At 37.1% G+C, this 6,950-nt stretch overlaps 1 pseudogene; it reads left to right on the forward strand.

The window, feature by feature from the left end:
- The first annotated feature begins 238 nt into the window (after nucleotides 1-238).
- LOC136220204 (putative pentatricopeptide repeat-containing protein At3g08820) lies at nucleotides 239-4,288 on the forward strand (annotated as a pseudogene).
- The last annotated feature ends 2,662 nt before the right edge of the window (nucleotides 4,289-6,950 follow it).

The following is a 6,950-nucleotide window of genomic DNA, read 5'->3' on the forward strand; positions in this document are numbered from 1 at the left end:
AAAAAATTAGTTTGTTTGATGCCCTAAGTAATGAGTTGAATTAATGTTGGTACAGCTGGAAAAATGGTCTGTATGGCTTTCTTTTTTCTCTCTTTTTCCTTTGAGCCGGAAGCCAATTGGCCGAGCTAGCCTTCAGAACTCCTTTCGGACAGGCTGGGCTCCGACTCATCAAGCTGGGAGCCACTGGGAGCCAACTCTGTTTATTATTATTATTATTATTATTTATCTTTATTTTTTATACTTTACACTAAATGGATATTCGAGCTGGTCGCTTCTATGGCTTCTCCTCTTCAACGTTACGATCCTTTTCATCTCCCTTCTTTTCTCATCATTACTCTTACCTCCGACGAAGAACTCCGGACAACCCAAGCTAAACGGAGACGACAACGACAACGGTATGCGTTTCTATCATTCTCCCGTCTAAGTCTTCATCGATCTGATCCAAGCAAATGCCGATACATTATTTTGTTTCAATTTTTATGTTCATCTGATGTGAGAATTTTATTGGAAGCTTGAACTGAGTTCTTATCTGGTCTTCCACTTGAAATTAGGCTCTTATCTTTTCCGATTAATATTTCTTATTACATAGTTTTTCATTGTGTCTGTTCTCTTTTTCAATTCATGTTTCGTTTATTCATTTTATCTTTCAGTGATTACAATTTCAGCCAACTGTCCAAGGTTGGAGGCATGTTTTTACTGGGTTATGTCTATACGGATCCGACACGATTAACTGTCCAAGGTTGTTTGGATAGTAAACTGTCTCTTTCACTTTCTATTGAATGAGTAGGTTTTGAAGAATGTGGAATGTGGAATGAGCAGTTTCCTTTCCAGTGGTTTGATGAGTAAACTCGCTTAAAAGAATTAAAAAGAATTAAAAGAATAACCAGCTTCACCTAACTCATCATCAGCAATCATATAGGATGCATAATCATAAATTATTTGACTTCTCTTAAATATGATGTTTTATTGTTTCAGAATTTATTTAGTTTGAAAACAATCTTTCTTTTTTGTATGATTGTTGTTGAATTTGAGTATGATATTTGTTTGTTCGGATTATACATCATCCTATTCATGTCCTAAGTATTGGCGTGAAACAGGTCAGTGATATGGCCATGGCCTTCGTCTCCAACCCAACATCTCCTACCTTCAGCAAGGCACTAGAAATCAAGAAACTCCTCTTTCAAGGTTTCAATTCCTTAAAACAGCTCAAGCATGTCCATGCCGTGCTTCTCTGCTTCAATCTCGACCAGGATGACTATCTCTTCCTCCGTCTTAGTTTTGATCTCAGGGGTGCGATATACACCTGCCTCATCTCTAATCAAACAAAAGATCCCAGCATTTTCCTCTGGAATACCATGATTCGTGGCTTAGTTTCCAATGATTGCTACACAGAATCCATACAGTTTTACAATTCAATGAGAAACAAAGGATTTTTACCTAATTTCACTTCCCCTTCATGCTGAAAGCATGTGTGAGGCTTTCGGACTTTAAATTGGGAACAATGATGCATAATCTCGCTGTTAAAGCAGGTTTTGATGCTGATTTGTTTGTTAATACCAGTTTAGTTACTATGTATTCCAAGTGCGGCAATATCGAAGATGCCATTAAGTTGTTCGGTGATATACCTGGAAGAGATACCGTTTCTTGGAATGCCATTATAAGTGGATATATAGGTGTAGGAAGATGTAGGGAAGCTGTTAATATGTTCATTAGGCCAGCCTGCATTCAAATTGGAGATGTAGGAAGTGGGGAATTGGTCGATAGATGTATAACAAAGATGGGCGCTGAAACGAATTTGTTTGTGGCTACTTCTTTGGTGGATTTGTATGCTAAGTGCGGATATTGTTTCCTGGAGTATCATGATTCAAGGTTATGCTTCAAACGGTTTGAATGAGGGTTTCAAACCTGATCGTTATTCTATGGTTGGATTTCTCTGTGCTTGTGCTAGGTTAGGAGCATTAGAATTAGGGGACTGGGCTAGCAATTTGATTAATCGAGATGAGTTCTTGGCTAATCCAGTACTGGGTACAGCATTTATTGATATGTATGCAAAATGTGGTAGCATGATGAGAGCCTGGGAAGTTTTCAAAGGCGTAAAGCAGAAAGATAGAGATCGAGTAGTTTGTAATGCTGCTATTTCGGGTCTTGCCATGAATGGACATGTGAAAGCTGCATTTGGACTATTTGGCCAAATGGAGAAGTGTGGGATTCAACCAGATGAAAATACTTTCGTCGGCTTACTCTGTGGTTGTACACATGCTGGTCTAGTTGACGAGGGGCGTAAATATTTCAATAGTATGAATTCTGTTTATTCTGTTAGATGAAGCTCATCAGCTGATCAAAAGTATGCCTATGGACACAAATGCCATTGTTTGGGGAGCCTTGCTGGGTGGATGCAGATTTCACCGAAACACCCAGTTGGCAGAACATGCAGTGAAACAACTCATTGCATTAGAACCATGGAACTCAGGAAATTATGTTCTCTTGTCTAATATATATTCTGCGGGACGTAAATGGGATGACGCGTCGAAGATAAGGTCAATCATGATCGAAAAACGGATTCAGAAAGTACCTGCTTGCAGTTGGATTGAACTGGATGGAGTTGTTCATGAATTCCTTGTCAATGATAAGTCCCATCCATTGTCCGAGAGGATATATGCGAAACTCGGTGAATTAGTTAAAGCCATAAAAGCAGCTGGGTATTTCCCTACAACAGATAATGTGCTGTTTGATATAGAAGAGGAGGACAAGGAACATTTCCTCGGCTTTCATAGCGAGAAATTAGCTATAGCTTTTGGTCTAATTACCACAGCTCCAGAATGCATCATTAGAGTAGTGAAAAACCTTCGAATTTGTGGTGATTGTCACGAGGCCATAAAGCTGATTTCTAGAATTACAGGAAGAGATATAATTGTGAGGGATACGAATCGGTTTCACTATTTTTCTCAAGGTTCTTGCTCATGCAAGAATTATTGGTAAAAATTAAGCATATATTAATACCAGGTTTGTCCATAATTTTTGAGTTACATGACCTTTTTCCGTATCCAAAATACGGAGCTTTATCGCTTCCATTTTCGAGTTACATGACCTTAGTTTGTTATTGCTTGTTATCATATCTCTGCAATGTACTCTGTACCGTTCTTCAGAAACTAGTGCTGCATCAACTATTATTTTTGCAACACTGTAAGTCAATCTAATTTCCATTGTATTTCATTATGTTGTAGCCGAAAAAAACGACCTAAAACTTTAGCAAGAATTTTGCAGGAGGCTCCAGGTTATGAGTAATTGATACCTAGAAAGAATGTTTCAGGCTTTAGCAATCTTGTGGGCTGCTGCTGTCATTTGGAGCTGGTGCAATTTCCTAACTGGTCTCTATATTGGTGAGTTTGCAAACAATTGTTATCGCAAAGTTCTCAGATTTCGTGTAGGGCATTCTGCTTTTGCGAATTAGTATTAGTAATGCTTAAAGTATAATTCAGTTATATATTTAATTATCATTTAGTACCCGTTTAAATTAGACATCCTCATGTGTCAAAATCAAGATTACTCTTGGATTAGCTTTTACTGTTCCTATTGGCTCTGCCGCCGTTGGTTCTAAGGTTTCACCTGCAGATCCTACCTATGGTGAAGCTAGTAAATGAAATTTTCTTTTTAATTCTTTTAATGTTCATTTCCATGTTTCATGTCGCTGGTGTAGTTCAAGTCAGTTTAGTTTGTTTTAGTTAAAAGTTCAAACTTTCAATTGCTTCATTTCATCTTAAGCATATTTCATCTAATGTTCAACAATTTATACTTTTAGGACTCCAGACTCGGTGTTCTATGAAGCTCCAAGATTCGTTACACACGTCGATGACCCAACCATTGCGGCTCTTACACTCCAGGATTTATCATCTTAGACCTGTGTAGCAGTTGGGTAAGACATCTGCTAAAATGTGTCATGGGTTGAAGAATTATGTTAACAGAACCTTCTGATCCTAGATTTTATATGTAGGTCAGCCACTTCCCGAAAGGGTACAAGCAAGATAAAGTAGTAGGACAAGGCATGAATGAAAAAGAGCTGAAGCGGAATCCAGTAAGGTCCTACTTGTTTTCGTGTTTAAATCGATACAATCCTAGTCCTTAATAGAGCATTATTGTGATAATTTGATCAATGTTTTCTATGGATTCATACAGGCCTTGAATTTGGTTGTTGTCTGTGTATGTGCTGACAGAGTACATTGTTCAAGACTTAAATCTGAACCCGAAACTTGCATTGGAAGACAATTCTTTTGATGTCATAGCTAATGTGGTATGTGCATTTCCCTCATCTCTTCATTTTTCATTGTTTGGGTACAAGTATAATTGTAGAAGATAATAATTATGATAGGTAAAGAGTCCGATAAATGTGATAAAGTAGTTGAAACAAAAAGATTAGGTAATACATAATGGAACAGTAACTAGTAATTAAACTTTAATGTCATATTGATATTGAGATACCTAAACTCTAATTCCTAAACTTTTTGTCGACAAAGCGGGCACGAATTCTTTGTTTTCAACCATTGGAAGATGCATTTTTTATGAAAAATGTGAAGGCTCCCCTCCCTATAACTCTCCCAACAAATTCACTCTTCCTCTTCTCCAGCCCCGTTGTTGTGGTACTGAAAACAGCCTTTCTTCATCAACATGTTCATAGCTAATTTGGACACTCCTGTTCCACCACTGTCGACTCTAGATTCTCCGACGTTGACATTGACATCCACAGTCTGCCTCAGCCTCGGCTGGTGGATCAAATCGTGTTGGACGTCACCATCCAGTATCAGCACATCGCCATCCACTGTCTGCCTCAGCCTCGTCTGATGGATCAAATCGTGTTCGACAATTTCGACATCTGCTGTCACTTGAGAGAAATTAGGAAACAAGGTGGATTTAAGAGTATTAGCGATAGTCTGAGACAAGTAAAGACGGGATGTGTGGTTGAGATTAGGGGGATTGAATAAATTAAGGAAATTGTGGAGATAATTGCTGAGAAAAGAAGGGTCCGGCTGAGCCATTAAACCAGGATTGATTGTGCATAGAAAAATAGGGGAAGTTGGAGGATTCAGCGGCGGGTAAGAAGCAATTACAATTTGTTTTCCTTGAACATCTCTGATGTAATGGAAACGAAACTTTAGACAGAAGAATATGGATTGTGAATGTTGCATATTGTAGTATGAATGTGGCGTATCGTAAGACATGTTAACATTGATTTCCCTAGGCATTCTGATTAATTTGCTCAACTTAAGTTTGATTGATGGGTTTAGTTAATTTGTAGACGAATTTTTCGATTCCCAAATTAGGAGATAAAATCCTTGTGCTGATTAGGAATAAATATTTGAGCCTCACTAATAAGGAAAAAAATCCTTCTGTGATTAATAAATATTTGCCCTTATTATGAAATACTAATTAAAACCAATCCCAGAACTCCACCCATGAGTTTCGGTGTACTCGGAAGCAAGTTTCCGCGTACCTATTGTAAATTACACCCATTGCCACTGAACTTTTCTTTTTTTTAATGGTATGGCCACTAAACTTCAAAATTTAATATAAAAGTCACTCAACTTTACACTTTTTAATAGCCTTGACCACTCAACGCCTCAAAACGATAGTTGACGGTCTCAAAATAAAAAAATATTGTTTCATGGTAAATGCCGTTCTAAACAACTTTAATTCTTGAACATTTTCACTTTGAGGTCGTTAAGGGTCATTTTGGGGAGTTAGTTAAAGTTTAGTGGCTATGTGTGTTAAAACGTGTAAAGTTCAGTGACTTTTAAATATCACCGAACATTTGGTTAGTGGGATTGAGAAGCGAGTGGTCACATCTGAATGAGGTTCTCGAAGGTTACACATTAGATTACTGTTTGAATTGGATTATCACAGAGGTCAACTAAAACCTTGTATCATCGGTAAGACGAAATGGATGTTCGGTTTAAAATAAAAGAAAATACGCAGAAAATGCAACGACTTACCGGCGACATAAATTACCAACCACGTATAACCATGCCGTCGGACTACCGAGGATATACAAACAACGTACCTACAAAATATTTATTTCAAAATTATAAAAGTATTCCTAAATTTTTATTACCAAGTTATAACAAAATAATTATTACAAAATATCCCAATTTCCTTCTAAAGTTTTGAATCTTTTCTCTCAGCTAGAGCCAATTTTCCCGCAATTTTCTCAGTTTGCCGTATTTCGTTTTCTCATTTTGCCGTGTTTCCTTTTCAATCTATCGTTTGCCGTGTTTCCTTTTCTCAGTTAGCCGTGTTTCCTTTTCAACCTCTAAAGTTTTAGAATGCTCTATAAATCAGAAGACAAAAGCAACCCTAAATGGCGAGATACCCATCTTCTCCTCTTCCGCTCTACTTCAATTTTCCCAACTCTTTCTCTACTTTGATTCCCCCCCCCTAAATGGCGAGATACCCATCCTGCTGTGTTCTTTCTTTTTTTGGCTTTATATGATTTGTTATCTGCTTTTCAGTATGTAATTATCCATAAGTTTATGGTTTAATTTATCATGTGGGGCTAAAAATCCTATGTAGAAAAAGAGATTATAATCATGTTTCATGACTTGGGAATTTGTTTTTTTTCGTAAATAGCAGTTGGAATGAATATGCTAAATGGTTTTTGTGCTCATACAGTATTTTTTAAAAAGCGTAACTGAGTATGAATCTAGGAGGAAAATCATCTCTCCTATATTCAGAAGCAGAGAAGATTAGCACTGCTAAATTTACCATATATGAATTTGAGTTTCACTGTCTAATCTGCTTTCGGGGGTTTGGTTCTTATTAATGATGCTTTCTTCTGAAACAAATACTAAGTGAACAGTGTGTAATTACTGTTACAGTTTTTCAGAAAATGATATCAAATATCCCTTTTCCTGACTTGAATGCAAAATTCTGTATGAATTCTAATTTTGTTTTTGGAAAGT

The sequence above is a fragment of the Euphorbia lathyris genome, chromosome 2 (assembly GCF_963576675.1).
Source record: "Euphorbia lathyris chromosome 2, ddEupLath1.1, whole genome shotgun sequence".
Taxonomy (NCBI): domain Eukaryota; kingdom Viridiplantae; phylum Streptophyta; class Magnoliopsida; order Malpighiales; family Euphorbiaceae; genus Euphorbia; species Euphorbia lathyris.